This window comes from Pseudophryne corroboree, chromosome 5, assembly GCF_028390025.1.
Source record: "Pseudophryne corroboree isolate aPseCor3 chromosome 5, aPseCor3.hap2, whole genome shotgun sequence".
Taxonomy (NCBI): domain Eukaryota; kingdom Metazoa; phylum Chordata; class Amphibia; order Anura; family Myobatrachidae; genus Pseudophryne; species Pseudophryne corroboree.
This window is the reverse complement of record NC_086448.1, coordinates 116,815,669-116,841,536: the sequence shown is the minus strand read 5'-3', so window position 1 is coordinate 116,841,536 and position 25,868 is coordinate 116,815,669. Positions and strand designations below refer to the sequence as shown.

Sequence of the window (25,868 nt, the reverse complement as noted above, 5' to 3'; positions counted from 1 at the left end):
GTATTCGCAATATTGCGATTACAAACTACTTAGCAGTTTCAGAGTAGCTTCAGACTTACTCGGCATCTGCGATCAGTTCAGTGCTTGTCGTTCCTGGTTTGACGTCATAAACACACCCAGCGTTCGCCCAGACACTCCCCCGTTTCTCCGGCCACTCCTGCGTTTTTTCCGGAAACGGTAGCGTTTTTATCCACACGCCCCGAAAACGCCGTGTTTCCGCCCAGTAACACCCATTTCCTGTCAATCACACTACGATCGCCGGAGCGATGAAAAAGCCGTGAGTAAAAATACTATCTCCATTGTAAAATTACTTGGCGCAGTCGCAGTGCAAATATTGCGCATGCGTACTAAGCGGAATTTCACTGCGATGCGATGAAAAATACCGAGCAAACGACTCGGAATGAGGGCCCATATTTAGTGTTTTAGAATTATGACACCAATCCTTCTAATTATAAGAGGATAGGATTATGTGAGAAATGTATTCTTCCAAGTGATTTTCATCAAGCAAAAATCTCTTAATTATAAAGCTTAAAATGTCCAAATAAAGTCAATCAGTCCAATAAGAATGGAATAAGTCTCTTATCTGGTCTCCTCCTGAATACTCCAACCACTGGAAATATCCGATAGTATTTAAGCTTGTAATAAGTCGTCCCCACCGTGTATGATTATTTGTCAAGCTCCTCAGTTAAGGTACATGCAAAACAAATAAAGGGGAATCATGGTGCAGACTTGTACAAGTTTATTTTAGAAACAATATTTTTACACTTAAAATGCGTACCCAAAATGACCTTCCAGGAAGGCACAGTATATAGCATATAGGGGTATTTATGGAGCTCCCCCTATTGAGCTGTACCTTCACCAAGTCCTGGGCAGCCAAAGAACACTTATTCCATTCTTATTGGACTGATTGACTTTATTTGGACATTTTAAGCTTTATAATTAAGAGATTTTTGCTTGATGAAAATTACTTGGAAGAATACATTTCTCACATAATCCTATCCTCTTATAATTAGAAGGATTGGTGTCATAATTCTAAAACACTAAATAAGGTGTGTTATATGGGTGTAGTACGGCTGACCGGCGGTCTCCTGACCGCCGGTCAGCTTGCCGACGCCGGGATCCCGGCGGGGAGGGGCGAGTACAGCAAGCCCCTTGCGGGCTCGGTGGCGACTTGCGGTCGCCACGGATTCTATTCCCACTCTATGGGTGTCGTGGACACCCACGAGTGGAAATAGTCCCTGTTGGTCGGCATGCCGACCATCGGGACAGTGACCCGTCGGGCTGGTGGAGGAGGTCATGTGACTGTCGGTCAGCTGACCGGCGGTCACATGAATACCCCCCGTGTTATATATCCTCTTAAACACGCAGGAGAATACTTTTCTTTATTTTTGGAGAGATTTGTTTGGAAGAATATATTTTTCATATGATTAGAAAGATTGGTTTCATGATTTGATAACACTGAATAAGGTGCGCTATATACCCTTTCAAGTGCGCAGGAACTTTTTTCTTTATTGCCAAACTTAGTAATATCTATTTGTTGAAAAAAAGACACTAATATTTTGCAGGATTTGTCCATGTATTGTGTTTTACAAGAGGTTCCATATACTGTAAGTGGCCACAAGAAACCTTATTTAAAATGCATGTAACCATAGGGATCATTGTGCCTTATAGTTATAACCAATGCAGGGAAATGGCACTGATGATCCCATTTGAATGTATTTATCTCTGATTCGCCCCCCCCCCCCCAAGAATGTAACAGCTGCATAATGGGGTTAAGGTGCAATCGGGGAGATTACTGGTCTATTAAGGGAGTCAGGGAAATTGCTGCTATTTCAGGGAGTCTCCTGCAGAATGAGGGAGGGTAGGCAACTATGCGCTAGCAGCTTACACAACATGATGCTAATATTTCCAGTTATAACTGAAATACTGGTAAAAGATGCAGACACACATTAACAGTCGTAATGCCAGTGTTACTATACAACTTTGCACATCCAGTTTTTAATAAAATTAGATGCTGTCAGCCTGACACTTGTGGTGTACTGATGCTTTATTCATTGCACAGTCCGTACACCCCCCTACCCCCGCTCATTTCTATGCAATAGATGACTGTCACAACTGAGGGCCTGAGTTGACGGGAGGCAACCTCAGTTGTAGGGGCTGAGATGTAACGGAACCTGGGAGGTTGTATCAGACCCCTAGACATGTAAGTAACATGTAGAATAACTGCCCGAAGGCGTGACCACGACAACCAGGATAAAAGTCAATGATGTTTATTATGACAAACTCCGTAACACAGCAGAAAATAAGAAAACATAAAAGTCAGCAGGGCAATAATACAGTTCCTGGGTACTACAGGGTGGCAAGGGCCACAGGCACTGGTAGTGTGAGACAGTTCTAATAATCTTCTAGTTGGAAAGTCCTTACCAGGCCTGACTGTAGCAATGGAGAGAACCCAGGATCGTACCAGCTGGTGTTCCAGGAAAGGCTGGGCTGCTGAAGGTAAAACGGCTGCTGTGGATACTGGCTGGAACCAGACTGTTGTTGGTACGGAGTGGATACTGGCTGGAACCAGTTAAATAATAAACGAACTTGAGAGCGATGAAATAATAATACCGGTGGAGAGTGGTAAACTGCAGAAAGGACACCGGCCCTTTAAGGGAAGCTGTACACTGCTGGAAGCTGGGCTGGAAGCAGGTGATTGACTTGAGAGCGATGAAATAATAATACCGGTGGAGAGTGGTAAACTGCAGAAAGGACACCGGCCCTTTAAGGGAAGTTGTACACTGCTGGAAGCTCGGCTGGAAGCAGGTGATTGCTGTAGCTGGAAACAGGTGAGTCCAGAATGGATCGGAGAGTCAGGCTACACCGCAGATGGAATGCTGGTGCGGGTCTCTATAGCAGAAGTCTGGAGACAGGAGCTGGAACCTGGAAGACAACCACAGGAGAGAGACAAACTGGAACTAGGTTAGACAACCAAAGCACTGACGCCTTCCTTGTTCAGGCACAGCTTACTTATACCTGCAGCAAGGAAGGGGTTGGCTAGGCAATTATGCAAATCAACAATACAGACAGCAGATTGGTGGAAATGATCAGATGACAGAAACCAAGATGGCTGCGCCCATGCAGACACTTGGAGGGAAGTTTGGTTTGTAATCCATGTGAGAATTGAAACAGTAATGGCGACGCCGGCCACAGGAGACAGGAGACGCCAGACTGACAAGCGCACATTTAACCACGCGGGCACAGCGGAGGCCGCGGCTGATGAAATCACCACTCTGACATTCTGCATGTGGAAACTCAGAAACAGCGGGATCCGGTCCTGGAATGCTGAGCCAGCCTTAGGAGGCATCTGAAGGGTAAGTAATGGCGTCCAGATACCCGGATCGTGACAGCACCCCCCCCTTTAGGAGTGGCCCCAGGACACTTCTTAGGCTTTAAAGGAAACTTTGCGTGGAAATTTCGGACCAAGGCAGGAGCATGGACGTCTGAGGCATTGGTCCAAGAGCGTTCTTCAGGACCATAGCCCTTCCAGTCAATGAGGTATTGTAACTGACCGTAACGGAAACGTGAGTCCAAAATCTTGGCCACCTCGTACTCGACTCCCCGTTGAGTCTGAACTTTGGGAGCTGGAGGAAGTGCGGAATGAAACCGATTCAGGATCAGCGGTTTCAACAAAGAAACATGAAATGTCCTGGGTATTTTCAAGAAGGATGGTAACTGTAACCTGTAGGCAACAGGATTGATGACTTGTTCAATCTTGAAGGGTCCGATGTAGCGAGGTGCAAATTTCATGCTGGGAACTCTCAACCTCAAATTCTTCGTGGACAACCACACACGATCACCCACCTTGAGAGCAGGAACCGCTCTACGCTTCCTATCGGCAAACTTTTTATACCTGAATGAGGCTTTAAGCAGGGCTGCGCGGACGTTCTTCCAGTTATTTGAAAACTGACGCAAGGTGACATCCACTGCTGGAACAGAAGTTGCGGGAAGCGGTTGGAATTCTGGGACTTTAGGGTGGAATCCATAATTAATGAAGAATGGTGTAGAAGAAGATGAGGAATGGTATTGATTGTTGTGGCTGAACTCGGCCCAAGGAAGGAGTTGAACCCAGTCATCTTGAGAGGAAGACACATATATACGGAGGAAGGCCTCCAAGTCCTGATTCACCCTCTCGGTTTGACCATTGGTCTGAGGATGGTAAGCCGTGGAAAACTTTAACTTGACTTGGAGGGCTTGACACAAACTTCGCCAAAATTTGGCTACAAATTGTACTCCACGATCCGAGATGATCTCTTCAGGAAGACCGTGAAGTCGGAAGATCTCTTGTATAAACACTTGAGCCAACTTGGAAGCTGACGGAAGACCGGTGAGAGGGATGAAATGTGCCATCTTGGTGAACCGGTCAACTACCACCCAGATGGTATTAAACTTGTTGCAGATAGGTAGATCGGAAACAAAGTCCATCGACAAATGGGTCCAAGGTCGACGGGGAACAGATAATGGAACCAGTTGCCCCGCAGGCGACTGGCGGGAGACTTTGTGTTGGGCACACTTTGGGCAGGAGGCAATAAATTCCATAACGTCCTTCTTCAGAGTTGGCCACCAGTAGGACCTAGAAATAAATTCAAGGGTTTTCTGAATGCCTGTATGTCCAGCAAAACGGGAAGCATGGGCCCAATGCATGAGCTTCTTCCTTAGAACTGGCTTAACAAAACTTTTCCCTGGTGGAGGCGTAGAGTCCATCCCTACCGTGGAAAATGCCAACGGATTAATAATAGGATGCTTGTCTGCAGACTCGGACTCATTTTCTTGCTCCCATGAGCGGGAAAGGGCATCGGCCTTACGATTCTGAGAACCCGGACAGAACTGGAGTTTAAAGTCAAACCTAGAGAAGAAAAGTGCCCATCTGGCCTGACGAGGATTCAGACATTGTGCGCCTTTGAGATATAAAAGATTTTTGTGGTCGGTAAGTATGGTGATTGAGTGGGAAGCTCCCTCCAACAGGTATCTCCACTCCTCCAGAGCGAGCTTGATGGCTAGCAACTCCTGATCGCCAATGGCATAGTTGCGCTCAGCTGGGGAGAACTTCCGGGAGAAGAAACTGCAAGGATGTAGATGTCCATCTTTGGCCCTCTGGGATAACACTGCTCCTACTCCAACGGAGGAGGCATCTACCTCTAAGATAAAAGGAGAGTCGGTGTCAGGCTGTTTCAGAACTGGTGCAGAGATGAACCGTTGCTTCAGAAGGTGAAAGGCCTGTGTAGCTTCCTCGGACCACTTGGACGGATTAGCACCTTTCTTGGTTAATGCAGTGATAGGCGCCACAATGGTGGAAAAGTCTCGTATAAATTTTCTATAATAATTGGCGAACCCTAAGAACCTCTGGACCCCTTTGAGGCTTAAGGGTATAGGCCAATTCTGGATTGCTTGGAGTTTCTCAGGATCCATCTCTAGTCCGGAACCGGACACAATGTAACCTAGAAACGGAATGGTTTTAACTTCAAACACACACTTCTCCAATTTACAATAGAGGTGATTGACACGGAGACGGGAAAGAACCTCTTTTACCCAGAAACGATGATCTTCGAGATTATTAGCAAAGATGAGGATGTCGTCTAGATAAACCACGACATGGCGGTACAAGATGTCCCTGAAGATCTCATTCACGAAGTGCTGGAAGACTGCTGGAGCGTTGCTCAATCCGAAGGGCATGACGAGGTACTCATAATGTCCGTCACGGGTGTTAAAGGCGGTCTTCCACTCGTCACCCTCACGGATTCGGATGAGATTGTAGGCACCCCTCAAGTCCAGCTTTGTGAAAATGGTTGCACCACTAACTCTATCAAAGAGCTCAGTAATCAGGGGTAAAGGGTATCGGTTCTTGACGGTAATGTCGTTCAGACCCCTGTAGTCGATGCACGGACGCAGACCACCGTCTTTCTTCTTAACGAAGAAGAAGCCTGCGCCGGCTGGAGAAGAAGATGGTCGGATGAAACCCTTCGCCAGGTTCTCTTTGATGTACTCTTCCATGGAGTGTGTCTCGGGCAGAGACAACGGATAAGTTCGGCCTCGCGGTGGAACCTTCCCTGGAATGAGGTCGATTGGGCAGTCCCATTCTCTATGAGGAGGAAGGATATCAGCAGAGGCTTTACTGAACACATCCGTGAAGTCTTGATATGGAGGAGGCGGAACATCAGTTGACCTGGGGAAGGAAGAACAAACAGGAAGAACTTTGGCTAAACAAGTCTCAGCACAGGAGGGACCCCATGCCAGTATTTGCGTAGTCGTCCAGTCAATTGATGGGTTGTGGAGACGGAGCCATGGAAGGCCTAAAACCACTGGATGTGTGGCTCTTGGAATCACTAAAAAAGAAATATACTCAGAATGAAGAACTCCCACTCTCAGACGAACTGGAAGAGTCCTTAAGGAAATGACTGCGTCAAAAATCTTGCTGCCATCCACGGCAGTCAAAGAGATGGACGAGGACAGTCTCTCGGTGGGTAGGGACCACCGTTTAACATAAGCTTCGGTTATGAAATTCCCAGCTGCTCCGGAATCAAGGAGGGCAATGACGTTCCTGTAACGTTGAGCAATTTGGAGCAACACTGGGAGGTTACAGTCATGAGGAGATGGAGAGGAGATCATCACTCCTAGCCGGCCCTCTCCTTGGCGAACTAGGATCTGGAGTCCCGGACGTTTGGGACAGGCATTGATAGTGTGCGACGGAGCTGCACAGTAGAGACAGAGAGACTCAGAGAGACGTTTTCGGCGCTCAGCAGGAGATAGACGGGAATGACTAATTTGCATAGGCTCATCCTTGGATGGAGAGGGTTGACGAGAAGGAGGAGCAGAAGATTTAGGAGTAGATGATCTTCCTCGCTCGGTTGCTCTCTCTCTAAAACGTAGATCAACCTTCGTGCAAAGAGAAATTAGCTCATCCAACTTAGAGGGCAAGTCTCTGGTAGCTAACTCATCCTTGATGCGTTCTGATAAGCCATGCCAGAATGCAGCATACAGGGCCTCGTCGTTCCATGCCAGTTCGGATGCCAGGATTTTAAACTGTATAAGATACTGTCCCACGGTACGTGTTCCCTGGCGTAAACGAAGAATCTCAGATGAAGCAGATGTTATCCGGCCTGGCTCGTCGAAGATGCGCCTGAATGTAGCTACAAAGTCAGTATAGGAGGATAGCAGGGGATCAGACTTCTCCCATAAAGGTGATGCCCAGTCAAGGGCTGAGCCACTGAGAAGGGAGATGATATAGGCAATTTTGGTACGGTCACTGAAGAAATTGCCAGGTAGAAGCTCAAAGTGGATTTCACATTGATTGAGAAATCCCCTGCAGAACCTTGGAGATCCATCAAATTTTGCTGGCGTTGGAAGATGAAGATGTGGACTGGAAATGGGTAAGGTGGGTGGGGTTACAGCTGGTGTCACTGTAGTGGACGCACCGGACGTGCCAGGTCCACGGAGGGTCGTTTGAATCCCATCCAGCCGTGTGGAGAGATCCTGGAGACAGCGGATGATGTGGCCCTGTGCAGCCTCCTGATGTTCAAGTCGGGCTGCCAGTTCTTGCATCGGCCTGGCCGCTTGATCCTGGTCTCCGGCTGGATTCATTAGGTCAGTGCTTACTGTCACAACTGAGGGCCTGAGTTGACGGGAGGCAACCTCAGTTGTAGGGGCTGAGATGTAACGGAACCTGGGAGGTTGTATCAGACCCCTAGACATGTAAGTAACATGTAGAATAACTGCCCGAAGGCGTGACCACGACAACCAGGATAAAAGTCAATGATGTTTATTATGACAAACTCCGTAACACAGCAGAAAATAAGAAAACATAAAAGTCAGCAGGGCAATAATACAGTTCCTGGGTACTACAGGGTGGCAAGGGCCACAGGCACTGGTAGTGTGAGACAGTTCTAATAATCTTCTAGTTGGAAAGTCCTTACCAGGCCTGACTGTAGCAATGGAGAGAACCCAGGATCGTACCAGCTGGTGTTCCAGGAAAGGCTGGGCTGCTGAAGGTAAAACGGCTGCTGTGGATACTGGCTGGAACCAGACTGTTGTTGGTACGGAGTGGATACTGGCTGGAACCAGTTAAATAATAAACGAACTTGAGAGCGATGAAATAATAATACCGGTGGAGAGTGGTAAACTGCAGAAAGGACACCGGCCCTTTAAGGGAAGCTGTACACTGCTGGAAGCTGGGCTGGAAGCAGGTGATTGACTTGAGAGCGATGAAATAATAATACCGGTGGAGAGTGGTAAACTGCAGAAAGGACACCGGCCCTTTAAGGGAAGTTGTACACTGCTGGAAGCTCGGCTGGAAGCAGGTGATTGCTGTAGCTGGAAACAGGTGAGTCCAGAATGGATCGGAGAGTCAGGCTACACCGCAGATGGAATGCTGGTGCGGGTCTCTATAGCAGAAGTCTGGAGACAGGAGCTGGAACCTGGAAGACAACCACAGGAGAGAGACAAACTGGAACTAGGTTAGACAACCAAAGCACTGACGCCTTCCTTGTTCAGGCACAGCTTACTTATACCTGCAGCAAGGAAGGGGTTGGCTAGGCAATTATGCAAATCAACAATACAGACAGCAGATTGGTGGAAATGATCAGATGACAGAAACCAAGATGGCTGCGCCCATGCAGACACTTGGAGGGAAGTTTGGTTTGTAATCCATGTGAGAATTGAAACAGTAATGGCGACGCCGGCCACAGGAGACAGGAGACGCCAGACTGACAAGCGCACATTTAACCACGCGGGCACAGCGGAGGCCGCGGCTGATGAAATCACCACTCTGACATTCTGCATGTGGAAACTCAGAAACAGCGGGATCCGGTCCTGGAATGCTGAGCCAGCCTTAGGAGGCATCTGAAGGGTAAGTAATGGCGTCCAGATACCCGGATCGTGACAATGACATTGCTGCAGTGCTAATCACTACAGACATTGGGGGTAATTCAGAGTTGATCGCAGCAGCAAATTTGTTAGCAGTTGGGCAAAACCATGTTGCACTGCAGGTGTGGCAGATATAACATGTGCAGAGAGAGTTAACTTTGGATGGTGTTTTGTTCATATGTTTGTAAATCCAGTCATCAGGACACAGAGACATGTGAGTTCACTGCTGTGCTGTTTTATTCTATCTCCAACTCCAGGCACACTGCACACTGGACCACCCACTTCCCAGCATCTCCCTGGTACCAGGGACCATCACTGAAGATTCAGGCTTACACATATTAGTAAGGGAGTGTCTACAAATATTAAGCATTCTAATACACTAACATCACATCCTCTTTTCTTTAAAGATAAGCCCTGTTCGCTTCAATGCAACAATTAACAACGTCATATTAAGAACATCATCTAACACGTTTCAATGAGTCTCTCAGGTCTGCGTATTTCCCTTTTGGGTCTTTCATACACAGTCTGTGTTTCATCGACCATGTTGGACCTTTCTAGAATCGTGGTTTGTTCACCATTATCAGGATCATCATACATGTCAGATGAAGGGTATTCTTCAGTCATGTTGTCTTCATTATGGTTAGGTTGAGATCTTAAATCCACCCGATTTCTTCTTACTTCCGTTCCACACTCTGTACGTATAGTATAAGATGGTGCTTGCACAATACCTTTCTGCACCCAAATACCTTTCCTCGTGATCTCTGAGACGGACTTGGTCACCCGATTTTAGATCAGATAAGCTTTTTGCTCGCCTGTCATGGAACAGTTTCTGTTTCGCCTGTTGACGTTCCTTACTCAGTCTGACCAACGCTGAGTTATGTGTATTAAGCAGTTCATCATGTATCGGGAGATTTGCTCTAATCCTCCTTCCCATCAGCATTTGTGCAGGATAAAGTCCATTCTGTAAAGGTGTACTGCGGTAGATTAAAATACTTTTGTAGAAATCTTCTTTACCTTCTTGAGCTTTTTTCATGAGACTCTTTACAGTTTTTACTGAACTTTCCACCAACCCATTTGAGCGTGGATAGTGGGGACTTGATGTAGTATGGACAAATTCCCACTCATCAGCAAATTATCTAAATTCAGCACTGGAAAACTGAGGACCATTGTCAGTGAACACTTCCATAGGAACACCATGCCTTGCAAAGATTGACTTCATGCAATGGATTATGGCTTTACTAGTAGTTGTATGTAGTGTCTTCACCTCAGGGTAGTTAGAGTAATAATCAGTCACGACAATGTACATTTTCCCATTACAATCAAACAAATCTGCGCCAACTTTCTGGTACGGTCTCTCTGGCACTGCGTGAGGACTCAGTGGCTCGACTTGTTGTTTCGGTCTATACGTAAGACATAATTCACATGTAGCTGTAGTCTGTGCTATGTCTTGGTTCATTCTTGGCCAATACATAACTTCACGTGCTCTCCGGTTACATTTTTCTTCTCCTAAGTGGCCTTCATGTATCTTGCACAGCATAGTTTTTCTTAGTCGTGCAGGTATGACAAACCTATTGCCTTTGTAAATAATACCATCGATAACTGTAAGGTCACTGCGGTACATCCAATAATCATGGATAGACAGCGGGCACGCATGTTTTTCTGCTGGCCAACCTTTCAGAATGATATCTTTCAACACTTTCATTGTGTCATCTGTCTCAGTTTCTTTCCTAATCTGTTCTTGTCTTGCAAGAGACACTGGTAGAGAAGCTACGATCAAATTAACATAGGCTTCTATCTCTTCATCCATCAGACTTTTGGAACCTTCACTTTTGTCCACAGCACGAGAAAGTGTATCAGCAATGTACATGTATTTGCCGGGACAGTACAGCAAGTGTACATCATATTTCTGTAGTCTGATAAGCATTCGTTGAATTCTCATGGGACAGTCATGTAATGATTAAGTCATGATAGCTACCAATGGCATGTGGTCAGTTTCCACTGTAAATGTTTGACCATACACAAACTGATGAAATCGCTCACATGCATATGTGATCGCTAGAAGTTCTTTTTCTATCTGAGCATACCTTGTTTCAGCACTTGTCAGTGCTCATGATGCATAGATTACTGGTTGCCATGTATCCTCATGTTCTTGTAACAGTACTGAGCCTAGGCCAAATTGCGAAGCATCTGCTTAAATTCTTATTCTGTTCGCAGGATCAAAGAATTTTAGCACTGGTTGCTCTGTAATGATCTATTTCAAGTTTTGCCAACTTTCTTCTTGTTCATGTGACCACATCCACTCGTTATCTTTGTCCAACAACCATCTAAGAGAGGCTGTTCGTTCAGACAGTTGAGAAATAAACTTTCCTAAGTAAGTAATCATTCCTAGGAATCTTCTGACGTCGTCTTTGTTGTTAGGACGTTCCATGTTCACTATGGCTGATATTTTCCTTGGGTCTGGTTTTACACCTTGGTCCGAGACCACGTCGCCCATAAAGGTAATTGTATTCACGCCAAATTCATATTTGTCCTTGTTTAGCTTTAGATTCACTTTCTTGACAAGTTCCATTACTTGTCTCAATCTAGAATCATGTTCTTCCTTTGTAGATCCCAAGACAATAATGTCATCCATCATTGTTTCAACACCTGGAATATGTTCAAAAATCATGTGTATCTTTTTGTGAAATACTTCTGGAGCAGACAATATTCCATATGGTGGTCGAAGAAATCTGTATCGACCTTCTGGTGTATTAAATGTACAAAGCTTTGAGCTGGCCTCATCTAGCTTCATTTGCCAGAATCCTGAAGATGCGTCCAATTTACTGAACCATTTTGCTCCCACAAATTGCGACATGATTTCATCTCTGGTTGGTAGTTTGAAATGTTCTTGTTTAATAGCTTTGTTTAAATCTCTGGGGTCTAGACATATTCTGAGTTGTCCATTTTTCTTTTCAACAATTACTAAGGAGCTTACCCATTCAGTAGGCTCATCAACTTTCTGTATCACACCCAAGGCTTGCATGCGATTTAACTCTTGTTTCAGTTTTTCTCTCAGCGCAAACGGCACTTTTCTACAGGGGTGTATCACTGAAGAAACTTGCGTGTCTATATTTATTTTATGCTCTCCAGGCAAACAACCTAGACCTTCAAACAAGTCTCTGTATTCTGTAAACATCAATTTGCAGTCATCTTCTACTTGTGATGTCACCATAAAAACTTTCTTTAGCAAGCTTAGTTTCTCACAGGAACTTAATCCTAGAATCGGTTGCACATTTTTATCCACAATCAGTAGAGATGTTTTAAACTGTTGTGCCTTATATTTCAGTGTCACTAAGCATGTACCTTTCACAGGAATTTCCTCCCCAGTGTACCCTGTAACTTTCACTTTGGCTGGATGAATTTTAGGTTTTACTCTAAAAGTATTATAGTCTTGAAACGATATTAAATTCACCTGCGCGCCAGTATCAAGCTTAAAGGGAATTACAATCTCATTCACAGTTAAAGGGACAATCCATTCTTTCTTATCTGCACTGCAAAGTTCAATGCAATCCACAAAGAATTCCTCTGTTTGTTTAACAGCATGCACATTAGTTGTTTTACTTTTAATTTTACAGCATTTGGCAAAGTGATTAAGTCTACCACATTTCATGCAGGTTTTACCATAAGCTGGGCACATTTTAGGATTGTGAGCATTTCCACATCTACTACACATTTCATTATTAGACTGTGGCTTAGACTGCTTCATTCTTGAGAATGGAGGTTTGCTTGGCTCTGTTTTCTGCACTACATGGCCAGCAGCATCAATTTCCTTGTGTAATGTTTTGGCTTGAAATCTAGTTATTTCTGCAGATCTGCACATAGTCACTGCCTTGTCTAGTGTTAGGTCTTGCTCTCTCAGCAGTCTCTCTCTGAGTCCATCATCAGGTATTCCACAGACAATACGATCTCTAATCCTTTAAATCGCCAAACTCACAGGTTTTACTGAGTGATTGCAGCTCTGTAACATACTGATCAAATCCATCTCCAGACTTCTGATCACATGTGAAAAACTTATATCTTTCATATGTCACATTTTTCCTTGGCACAAAGTAATCTTCAAACTTTTGCATTATAGAAGATAGCACCATATTCTGCCCCTCAGCAAACTGAAAACTATTATAAATGTCCAGCACATCCTCTCCTATCACATGGAGGAAAATGGATGCCTTAGTTTTGTCAGCCTCTGTATCAGCTCCACATGCAGCAAGATATATATTAAACCTTTGCTTAAATCTTTTCCAGTTTTCAGACAAGTTACCAGACATCAGCATGCCGGTTGGAGGAGCTAGTTTATCCATGGTTACTCACTGTTTGAAGAGAAGAGCACACGGCAGGCTTTGCAGACACTTGAGTATCACAGCCTTACAGACTTCTGCAGGATTCTGTCACACTCTGAGAGTACTAGCAGTCCAAGTTACACTTCTTCTGACACCATGTTTTGTTCATATGTTTGTAAATCCAGTCATCAGGACACAGAGACATGTGAGTTCACTGCTGTTTTATTCTATCTCCAACTCCAGGCACACTGCACACTGGACCACCCACTTCCCAGCATCCCCCTGGTCCCAGGGACCAACACTGAAGATTCAGGCTTACACATATTAGTAAGGCAGTGTCTACAAATATTAAGCATTCTAATACACTAACATCACAGGTGGGTTATATTTTTTCTGTGCAGGGTAAATACTGGCTGCTTTATTTTTACACTGCAATTTAGATTTCAGTTTGAACACACCCCACCCAAATCTAACTCTCTCTGCACGTGTTATATCTGCCCCCCCGCAGTGCACATGGGGGGTAATTCTGAGTTGATTGCAGCAGGAACTTTGTTAGCAGTTGGGCAAAACCATGTGCACTGCAGGGGAGGCAGATATAACATGTGCAGAAAGAGTTAGATTTGGGTGGGTTATTTTGTTTCTGTGCAGGGTAAATACTGGCTGCTTTATTTTTACACTGCAATTTAGATTGCAGATTGAACACACCACACCCAAATCTAACTCTCTCTGCACATGTTATATCTCCCCCCCCCCCCGCAGTGCACATGGTTTTGCCCAACTGCTAACAAATTTGCTGCTGCGATCAACTCTGAACTAGGCCCCTTGCCGCTAGTAACTTACACAACATGACGCTAATGATTGCACATACTGTTATCAATGATCTGCTGCTAGTCTAAAGATCCATCCAGTCCTTACTGAAATAAGATGCTTTCATGCTGACTCTTGTAGTGTCATGTGTCCCTGTCTAATTGTTAATATTTAGTCCTCCTAAATTGAGAATATTTATAAATAAGGATATGTATACCCTCCAACATTTTACACATAAAAATTGGTACAAATTAGAAAAGGGAGTGTGGCCACGGGTAAAGGGCCTTTTCCTATACTTTCAATGGAAGTCTGGAGAGCCAAAAATTGGTACAGACCATAAAAAAAAGGTACAGTACCTATTAAAAAGGTACAGTTGGAGGGTATGATATATAGGTACTTTAGGGACTGTTTTCATTATATTAAGTTACATTTATGCACTTTAAATAAATGAAGCACTATTAAGGGGGGTACTCACGGAGCGATCGCTGCTTAAAATCTAAGCAATCTGACTAGATTGCTTAGATTTTAAGCATGATCACTCCGTGTGTACCCCCTACAGCGATAGCGATGCGCAGCCCCGCGCATTGCTATCGCTGCTGCTAGATTGGCCTGCTATGCAGGCCAATCTAGCGGGTCACTCACTTCACCCGCTGGGTGAAGTGAGCGGCCTCCCCGTCTCCCCCCGCACGCATCGCGCTGTGCTGAGTAGCGGGAGAGATGTGTGCTGAGTGGTTCGCTCAGCACACATCTCTCTCACATCGGCCAGTGAGTACTGGCCTTTAGACACTCCTGCATACACTTGACCACATTTAGATTGGTATGTGTATTACCACCGCTCACTTATTTAGGATTGAGCAGACACCCTTATATACGGTATAGGGGGAAGTGCTATTAAGAATTGTGTTTTGAGAAAGATGAACACTTGCACAAGCTGAAGTTGATTATATTACTCCGTCTCCCTCTCTCTCTCTCTATCTCTCTCTCTCTCTCATTTCTATGCAGCATTTTCAATGTCAGCCTGGTTCGTAGAAAACCTCCATGGCCCACCAGTGGAATTAGATAGCAGGATCCATAGTTGCAAAGGGGACAATAAAAGCTTTAGAAACTATTGTATAATTCTTATTTTATAAAATACGGAGAAAAAAAAAAAGATTATTGTACGATGTGTACCACCAGCTATTCTTGTAACCAGAGACAACGCCAGTACGAGGGTCATGCTACTAAAAGCGTAGAACACTATTTCCCTAAACTCAGTCTATTCCCTGAAGAAACAACACCTTTCATCGAGAAATCTTCCAAGCCTTTAAATAATTTATTATTCATTAATGTGTGAAAATGATAAAGTTATAATGGAAACTAAAAGAAAATATTCTGTAAATCTAATACATCTACGAAAGGTGAGGGAAATGCGGTAAATGCTATTTTTATATTGCATTGGTGATAATGATATTACAGCTATTGTTTTGTTTTTATATGTTTTTTATTAGCAACTATGCAGGAAAATAAATTTGCCTTACAGAGTAATCGTCTGAAATTGGTGAATGCCTCATTGTTTCTGCAGTACATTATTTCAGCTTTTATAGAGAACGCTGTATATACTGTTATGAGTTATATCCATCTACATTTAAATGAAAACAAAATGAGCTGCACAGGTTTTGATGGAGGAGCTACAGTGTATAAAACTCGCATTTATTATCCGCCAGTATATTACGCACTACCACCTGTCAGAAAACCCAGAACAAACATTTATACATAACATTTAACGTGCAATATATCACATAGGGTAGGCAATCAGTTTCAGCAAAATCCATTAGAGACTTATGGCAAATTGAATTTCAAATAAAAAAAATAAAAATACATCAGGACGTTGAGTTTGTATTTTACAACATTATGGAAGCTGACAAAGGGTTGCAGCACTCATTCGGCTTGTTAATTAATGGGTTTTGTTGCATGTTGTAATTTACATATTATGTCAGGCGGATGAGGCACCAGCTACAAAAATGTACGCAGTTTCAATTTACTTGTGTATAACTTGCTGCCATACCTGTTAAATTAGTGTTCAGCTTTTTTATTACAACGTTCTACTCTGTTCAAGTATTTTGTATCTTTTTTTTTTCCTGCTCTGAGAGTTTAATGGGTTTTAGAGCAGGTTCACGCTTAAGTACAATAATAAGACAGTCAAGCATTTTTCTAGTCAATTTTCTATCCACTCTCAACAGAATTGCATTATAGTATATGTCTGCCCCACCCACTGATGTTTGAGACTCTTCAAAAAAAAAGAATCCACTTTAATTTATCCTTTAAGAATATAGCAGTGCAGATTACAAATTATTCATAATATTGAAAGGTACTTCAAGCCCCAGTGCTGTGATTCTGAGCAGAATGACCAAGGGAGTACAGTAGCTACCATAGGTGCAGGGAGTGCAGCTGCTATGGGGCCCAGAGCTGAGAGGGGCCACCTTCCCTGTCACAGATACATGTGTTATATGCTTTTTTCATAATTGGGTAGTACATGGTGGCCCTTACAAACTTTAGCCTTGGGGCCTACAATATATCTAGTTACTGGACCTGTTCATTGTTATGAGGAATAATATGAACTGGAGGGCATTATAATGCTACATAACATGAACTGGGGCACTGTAATGTGGCACAATGTGAAGTGGAGGCACCATAGTGTGCACTGTACAGTATGTCATCATGTCAAGTGGAGGTACTGTGTTGCATAATGTGTACTGGCAGCCCTACTATGTGACATAATGTGAATTACGGCACTACTGTGTTTCCTAAAAATAAACTAGGGCACTTCTATGGGGCACAGCAGTAACTAGGGCAATACTATGGGGCATAATATTAACTAAGGCACTACTAGGGTATAGAAAATGAACTGTGGCACTATTATGGGGCATCATATAAACTGCTGCAGAGAGGTGTCTCTCTAGAATCAATGGGACAGGGGCCCCTTCAAAATGTTGCTATGGGGCCCACAAAGTTCTGGCTACGCCCCTGGCAGAATCATATGTAATATTTATGTAAAAACAGAGAAGAACTAAAAACACAAATCACAGCGCTTGTTAAAAAGATATGTACCTTCATTAGTACAATATAAAAAATTCAATAATTAATAATAACAACAATCTCATCCTGCGTTCCGGTCGATCCTGCAGAGCATTAGACACAAATGCGATTGTAACTCCTAGCCTTATTAGTATGGTTAGTATATAGGCTTTTCAGACTCAGCTGATTAGTCAGTCTCTTGACTTTAAATGGTTAGAAATAATTAGCGGTGCAGTAGTTAGTATCACTGATATTGACTGATTAGTTGCAACAATTGTTTAGAGTTAATGTTTAGTAGTTAGTACAGCATGCTGTTCTCTTTAACTTTGGAACAATGGCAGTGATCCACACAAGTAGGTAAATAAAAACCTGGTTTAACCTCTGGTTCCGTGTATTGGTGTCTCCCGGCTCCTGGTGCTTTATCATCCCATTAACGGTGCCATATCTGGAGTGTCCAAGTATTTGGAAAGATGCCTGCAGGTAATTGCAAAGTCCGACCGGTACCTGACAAGTATTGGGGGTCTCTTACGCGTTTCTCCGCCTTTGGTGCATTCAGCGGCTTCCTCAGAGGAAGCTGCTGAATGCACCAAAGGCGGAGAAACGCGTAAGAGACCCCCAATACTTGTCAGGTACCGGTCGGACTTTGCAATTACCTGCAGGCATCTTTCCAAATACTTGGACACTCCAGATATGGCACCGTTAATGGGATGATAAAGCACCAGGAGCCGGGAGACACCAATACACGGAACCAGAGGTTAAACCAGGTTTTTATTTACCTACTTGTGTGGATCACTGCCATTGTTCCAAAGTTAAAGAGAACAGCATGCTGTACTAACTACTAAACATTAACTCTAAACAATTGTTGCAACTAATCAGTCAATATCAGTGATACTAACTACTGCACCGCTAATTATTTCTAACCATTTAAAGTCAAGAGACTGACTAATCAGCTGAGTCTGAAAAGCCTATATACTATCCATACTAATAAGGCTGGGAGTTACAATCGCATTTGTGTCTAATGCTCTGCAGGATCGACCGGAACGCAGGATGAGATTGTTGTTATTATTAATTATTGAATTTTTTATATTGTATTAATAAAGGTACATATCTTTTTAACAAGCGCTGTGATTTGTGTTTTTAGTTTTTGTCATTTAAGGGTGGAGTACTCTCCCTTTCAACAGCTGCTATTGATTAGTGTGTTCCTTTATGTTGATTTTAATTCATGTGTACTTATCTATACCCAGCGAATAGCGCCGAGACATCTTGTTGTGTAAGTAAAAACAGAGAAGAGCTGCCCTCTGCCACATCAAAGGTGACGACGGATAAGAGGGGGTGGGGCTAGAAGAAGCACTGTAATAAGCTGCACTGTAATGACTAATACTATTGATTACCAGCACGGCCCTTACTATGTGGAGTTTGTATATTCTCTGGGTGCTTGCATGGGTTTCCTCCCACAAGTGTGTGTGTACATGGGCAGACTAGATGCGCCAAGTGGCTCTTATCTGCCATCAAATTCTATGTTCCTATGCTTAATAAAACCAAAACACAATAGACAACTATGGTTCACCTGTAGATTTCTTATAAAAAATGGTCTCATTATTCTGGAAACCTTTTTAGCACAGTACACAATGCTATCTATTAATCTGCAATATTGTTTTTAATTGCTTGACAAGCCAAGTTAACAATGTGACAAACAGTTTACATTTCCTGCCCAATGACTGTGCATGTATTGCGGCACCATGTAAAAGTAACTGCACAAATTGGACGTTTGACCTTTTTTTTTTTTTTAGCCAGCTGGCAAGGTCATCCAATAAAAGTAACTCAGGTGTTGGCAGCCAAAGATATGAACGAACGGACTCACAATAAAGTAGCTCTATTCAAACTGCATGAAATTAATAATATAAATCTGAAACACATTGTAGAAAACTGTTGTCAGAAGTAATAGCGCATCAGATAAAATTCAAGCCTACATATAAAAAACGCAGGAACAGATGCTGGTAGCTGTAATCCTGAAATTGTGTCTTGCAAAATCTCCAAATTATCTGCAGAGAGCTGTGAACTAGGTAAACATGTTTTATGGTATTGTTGCTGGTATAACACTGAATCTCATCTTTAAATACACATTACACTTTAGTACCTGTAATATGAATGACAGATAAAAGAACATTTTCTTAAAGAGTGCCCATTGCATATGCACAGCAGCTATTTTGTGTGATTCGCTAATATTCACGGTAATGCGGCGTCCTGTGAATTCACTAGGAGCTAGCAACACTTATGTGCTAATACCTGTGCTCTCATGTATATTGCTGACTAGTTGGGTATACTTCAATACTTTCCACTCATCCTGTATTTGACAGCAGGGCTGCCCATTGTGGGGATATGTGTTTTGGGGCATGGCAGGTCAGGGAGCACAGACTTATTGCCCGGTTAGCCCTACGCTTTCAAGTTTGTAAACCGCATAACTGCCATGGTTCCATAGGATGTCACCGCCACCAGCCGGCCTTTCACTGGCACATTCCATGCTACTGTGCCATATTCCTCTCTTCCCTCTTTGTTTTAAAGAAGAATACAGTCCACATGTGCAGAACTCATTTACTATGACTGGTCCACCTCGGACTGTGATGTAGCGGCCTGTGACTGCCAACAATACACGTCCATTGCGTACCACAAAATCTTCATACGACAAATACTAAAGTGTAAAGAAGAGCTTCCCTCTGTGCGCTATCCCATTGATATTTGTGAATGCAGAGATCATCTGCAGCAGGTGGTCTGATGATCAGTCACCTCTAGTGGTGGCTCCAGAGGTGGGTGCCTGAAACAATAGAGAAGTGTCTCCAGGCAAGGAGAAGAGCTTTGGTGGTGGCTGGGGCCAATGTAATGGGAACTGGCAGGGCTTCTGCTCCTGGTGCCAGATGTGTGTGTGGTGGGGGCTCAAGCAGAGGCTCCTAGAGGGAGGAAAATTAGACAGTGATCGGATCAATAGTGATCCGATTTTTCGGAATGCTATATGAGTGACCTGGGGAAAGTCAAGCAAATCAACAACCACGTGCTATGTTCATTTCCTGTTCTGAGCAGCACAGGAGCCGGAGCACACAGCGGAGCGGCACAGCAGCAGATGCTTGTATCACAGTAATATTGTAAGAGCGAGGGCATTGAGGGGATGACGACAGAGATATGGAGGAGGAAGTGAGGGACAGTGAGCACTGTGAGGGGGCAGTAATAGCTACAAAGGGGGGAAGTGAGAGCTATGATGAGGCAGTGGAAGTTATGAGGGGCAGTAAGAGCTATGGAGGGGTACTGAGATCCATGGCAAGGCAGTGAGAGCTGTGAGTGGGCAGTAAGAGCTTTAGAGGGGCAGAGAGAACTATTCCAAGACAGTGAGAGCTTTGAGGGGACGGTTAGCACTGTTAGGGTGCAGTGAACATTGTAAGGGGGCTCTAAGAGATATGGGGGGGGGGGGCAGTAAGAGCTATGGCAAGGAAATGGAAGCTGACTGGGAGCAAAGAGAGCTGTGAGGGGCAGTGAGAGTTACATTGTGAGGGGGCATAGAAAGCTGTGAGGAGTAGTGAGAGCTAAGGACGGGCAATGAAAGCTAAGGATGGGCTATGAGAATTAGGTTGAGGTGCTATGTGGGAGCAATGAAAGATGTGAGGGGCAGTGAAAGTTAACATGGGCAGTGAGAGTTAGGTTGAGGCTGTGAGAGTGGTCTGTTAGGGCTGTGAGGAGGCAGTGAGAACTAAGGATGGGCAATGAGAGTTAGGTTGAGGCACTGAGGGGCAGATGTATTAACCTGGAGAAGGCATAAGGAAGTGATAAACCAGTGATATGTGCAAGGTGATAAAGGCACCAGCCAATCAGCTCCAATATGTAAATTAACAGTTAGGATCTGATTGGCTGCTGCCTTTATCACCTTGCACATATCTGGTTTATCACTTCCTTATGCCTTCTCCAGGTTAATACATCTGCCCCTGAGTGCTGTGAGGGCGCTTTGAGAGCTGTGAGGGGGCATTGAACGCTGTGAGGGGCAGTGAGAGCTAAGGACAGGCAGTGAAAGCTAAGGATGGGCAATGAGAGTTAGATTGAGGCAATGAGTGCTGCGAGGAGGCTGTGGGTGCTGTGTGGGAGCAATGAAAGATGTGAGGGACAGGGAAAGTTAACATGGGCAGTGAGTGTTAGGTTGAGGCAGTGAGAGCTGTGAGGGGAATTTGAGAGCTGTGAGGAGGCAGTGAGAGCTATGGCGGGAGACAGATATAGAAAGGGGGGCAATGAGTGAGCTTTGTAGGGGCAATGACAAAGATACTGTATGAAGGGGTGAAAGAGAGAGTAGCTGCGCCCATGGATGGTGGTCTAGCACTTATAAAGTGTTCATCGTATGATGTGGCTACGCCTCATGGTGATTTTACCACACAGGAACTAGTTATAATCAGGAGTTTATTTTGGAGAAATCAGGATTCAGGATTCAGGAAAGTTTAATGTTTCAAAGTAAACTACCACAGTTCTAATGTCAAACATGCGGTCTGTCTTTTTTAAAATAAGTACTCTATAAAATGTCAAAAGTAGTGAAATTGTATTGTGCAATTTTCCCTTGTGTATTTGTTTCTTTGATTTCTATGATTTTTATACTTGTAAATGTGACAAGTTTGGACTGTTTGTCTACTTCACATTCCCATGGTCTGTACCCCTCTTCCCCCCTCCTTTTTTTCTCTTCTGTATCCCAACCCCTCCCGCAAAAAAAAAAAAGAAAAAGAAAAGAGTAACTTATGCTCTCAATAAAAATTTATGGGAAAAAAAAAAGTAGTGAAAGTTTATGAATAGACCCCAAAGCATTGTGAGATCTTTTATTTATTTATGAATGAGAGAATAACTATCGTACCAACCTGGACACATTTACAGTACATTTCGCTGTTCCTTTTTCTAATGAATTGCTGTACAAATTACGCCAAGACATCTACTGTAGCTGTTTCCAACATTAGAAACCACATTTCATCACTTAGCAGCCATTTTGTACCATTTTGTGCCCGCACAGTAACATATGAAATTACAGATCATTATCATATATCAGTACAAATAGTGGCGCATTATAGTCCTGATGGACACCAGGCTGTGAAACAAGTATCATATTGCTGTATGATGTGAAACAAACGATTTCTGAACAGATAATAACAATAATAAAAATAATCATAATAATAATTTTTATGCTAGTATAAAAGGGTAGAAACTTTTTTTTTTAAATATACCAGCCAAAATGTCCTGATTTCTGTGAAGCAGTCCTCATATGAGGGGACTGTCCCACTGTCCAGCAATCAGGACAATTTGAAAAGATTAAGCAGGATATTTATCAGTTATCATTATACCTGATAATTCTAATTTCTTATCACGGCTATTTGCGGCAGTAAGAAAGGAGCCCGTCCCTGCGATGTGTAAGAAGTAAAGTGAACACAAAAGGAAGACAATTTTTTCTCAGTATAAGCGCCCAATGTGAACATCAAATAAATATGACATATACGTCCCTTGAAGGTATTCAGTATGGTGATCCTCAATTGTTCAACGAATGTTCTCAGTTGATGTGATTAGTATCCAGTCATTATTATATGGAAACAAAAAAAAGCAAACATACAATGTGTAGTATTGTTTTTTTATATGGTATTGTTTTTATATAAAAAAGTCATTTATCCCATCAGAATGAAAAAAGACGGTAGCATGAATGGGGAATCTATATGAAGTGCGTACCCCAACTCACACTAGGAAGAACGGATATGTGCACATAAAGGTTTCTTTAGATTTCTTAACCCTTTCTGTGTATCCTTCACCTTCCTGTCTTGAGGAAGGCTCCTGCTGAGCCGAAACGCGTCGAAAACTTTGGGCACTGTGCAACTCCTAAAAACCAGCCTCTAAGGTATCTTTTATTACCTGGTGCACTTTATACTAAAAATTGGATTTTTTAAAATATTTTAACATTTTTTTTGTTGGTACAAATTCCATTTTTATTTTGATTCTCCTTTTAAGGAGCGCTTGTCTTTCATCTATGTATGTGTCTCTCTCCCAGCTATGGGATTTTGTATTAATTAAAAAAATGTAAAAAAAAAATGGATTGATTGGCACCATTTTTTATTCTTTTTGGATTTATAACTGTCCAACTACGCATTGGTATCCTGAAATCTGAAACAGCTGTGGATCCAAAAGATACCTTGATAGGAACATTTTCACACTTCATCTTGTGAGTGTGGTACGCACCTTTATTGATATAGAAATATATGTGAAAGATACCTTTATACACTTGGTTCATCTCCACTTTAAAGTGAGTTTAGGTATGCTCGTCTATGCATACTTTATGGTGAAGGATACACAGAAAGGGTGAAGAAATCTAAAGAAACCTTTATGTGCACATATCCGTTCTTCCTAGTGTGAGTTGGGGTACGCACTTCATATAGATTCCCCATTCATGCTACCGTCTTTTTTCATTCTGATGGGATAAAGGACTTTTTTATATAAAAACAATACCATATAAAAAACAATACTACACATTGTATGTTTGCTTTTTTTGTTTCCATATAATAATGACTGGATACTAATCACATCAACTGAGAACATTCGTTGAACAATTGAGGATCACCATACTGAATACCTTCAAGGGACGTATATGTCATATTTATTTGATGTTCACATTGGGCGCTTATACTGAGAAAAAATTGTCTTCCTTTTGTGTTCAATTTCTGTTTTTGTGGGGTGTGGTGGCATCCCACCAGACAATTTATACTTGTTAAAGCTGCCCTGCGCACATTTCAAATACCCCAAAACCCCCTTGGTCTCTGTTAGAAGTATAGTGATCGCTAATGCGACCATTTCACTATCATAACGCTACAGCGCATGATAAGTGTGCATGTGCGGAGGCCAATGCATGGGAGGGATCCTACGAAACCCTCTCTCAGTAATTTATGCGATCTGCAGCCCATAAGTTTCACATTCCGGAACTTGATAGAAACCTATGGGGGCTAATTCTGCTGTCTGAAATGGACGGATTGCGGCAAATATCCCTCCGCGTTACATTCGTGGGAGCTTTCATATTTGCAGGTCCCTGCGCACCACCGAATACGGATGAATTTGGAGGATATCCAGCAAATACTATTTGATAAATAAGGCCCTGGATGGGCCTAATTCTTAGTTGGGAGCAAATAAAAAAACAAGCAAGTACTGTAACTTTGCACCAGGACAAACCATACTGCAGTTCAAGGGATACAAAGGCATTTAATCTTTTTTGCATGCAGGGTACATACAGTACATGCTGATGTTGCACGTAGCCCACAAATGCTGGGCAACTATATTTTTACACTGCAATTTAGATTTCACTTTGGACCAGCTCCTCTGTCATCTAAATATCTCTGCACATGTTACATTTGTCCCACCCAGGCCTGGCAACAGAGGGTTACAAGGGGGGGAGGTTAAGGGCCCCCCCTCAGAGATATCAGTTTATTGGTCCCCAAGATTTCTGTTGCTGGCCCTAGTCCCACCTGCTGTGTTGCTTAGAGAGTGCCAGTGGACTGGTGTGCTACTACTAATAAAACTGGAATGATTACTATTAATTGGCAACCCGGACAAATGCCTCTCTCCACTCCAATCTATCCTCAAAGCCTCATCTTCCTCACCAAACACATTACGTCCATCTCTCCTCTCCTACAAGCCCATCACTGGCTTCCCTTCCCTTTCAGAATCCAATTCAAACTTCTCACACTCATTTACAAAGCCCTCACCCACTCCTCTCCCATTTACACCTCTGACCTTATCTCCCTTTACACTCCCACCCATCCTCTTCGCTCCGCTAATACACGCTGACTCTCCTGCCTACTGATTACTTCCTCCTACTCCTACCTTCAAGATTTCTCACGTGCTGCTCCCTTCCCTGGAATTCTCTACCTCTCCCCCTCCGACTCTACACCTCTCTAAAATACTTCAGACAGGCTCCGAAGACCCACTTCTTCACCAAACATAGCCTACTCTCATCCTAACCCTCTGTTCCTCACTCACTGTCTACCCCATCTGTTCCACCCCTGTTCTGTCAGCCCATCCCCTTTAGAATGTAAGATCTCATGAGCAGGGCCCTCATCCCTCATGTGCTTATCCTTCTCTTACTTAAAACATCTTTGACGGCACCAAATCCCGTGGTTTTCTGCCACCCTGATACTTATGTCAGTGTTGTCTGCTGCTGTAGCTATGTTTATTTACCCTGTACTAGTCCTATTTTGTCTTCAACTATAAGTCACTTTTTCCTGTTCTATATTAGTTTATGTACTCTGTAATTGGGCGCTACGGATCCCTTGTGGCGCGATATAAATAAAGGATAATAATAATAATAATATGCAGAAAACAAACATTGTTGTTGAGGGCTAATTAATGATTCACGAACCACTAGTACTGCATAGTATATATATATATATATATATATATATATATATATAAATTCTAATTTTTATATATGTATATATATATATATATATATATATATAAGAAGTATATATGTGTTATATATATTACTTTAGTTATATATATATATACAGTATATATATAGATATATAGTATAGTATAGTATACTGTATATTACTCACTTTTTCACCTTTCCCTCATCTTCCTCCTTCTATCATGCATTAATACAATCCATACTGCCCGTCTTAGCTTCTGTCTTACAAGTTAAGACACTTCTTCTGAGCTGTACACACAAGAAAAGGAAATGGGTACATGTATTTTTAATCTGAAAAAAATAAAATAAAAAATGAAATCATATATAGAAAGCTAAGA

General features: G+C 43.0%; 1 protein-coding gene across 1 annotated transcript in view; it reads right to left on the bottom strand.

Annotated features, from left to right (window-relative positions):
• Window positions 1-25,868, bottom strand: part of KIAA1217 (KIAA1217 ortholog) — a 1,254,604-nt gene that overhangs the window by 806,069 nt on the left and 422,667 nt on the right. The window contains exon 2 of the mRNA XM_063921607.1: window positions 25,679-25,779. The gene's annotated coding sequence lies outside the window, so the exon portion shown is untranslated. The remainder of the gene's footprint in view (window positions 1-25,678; window positions 25,780-25,868) is intronic.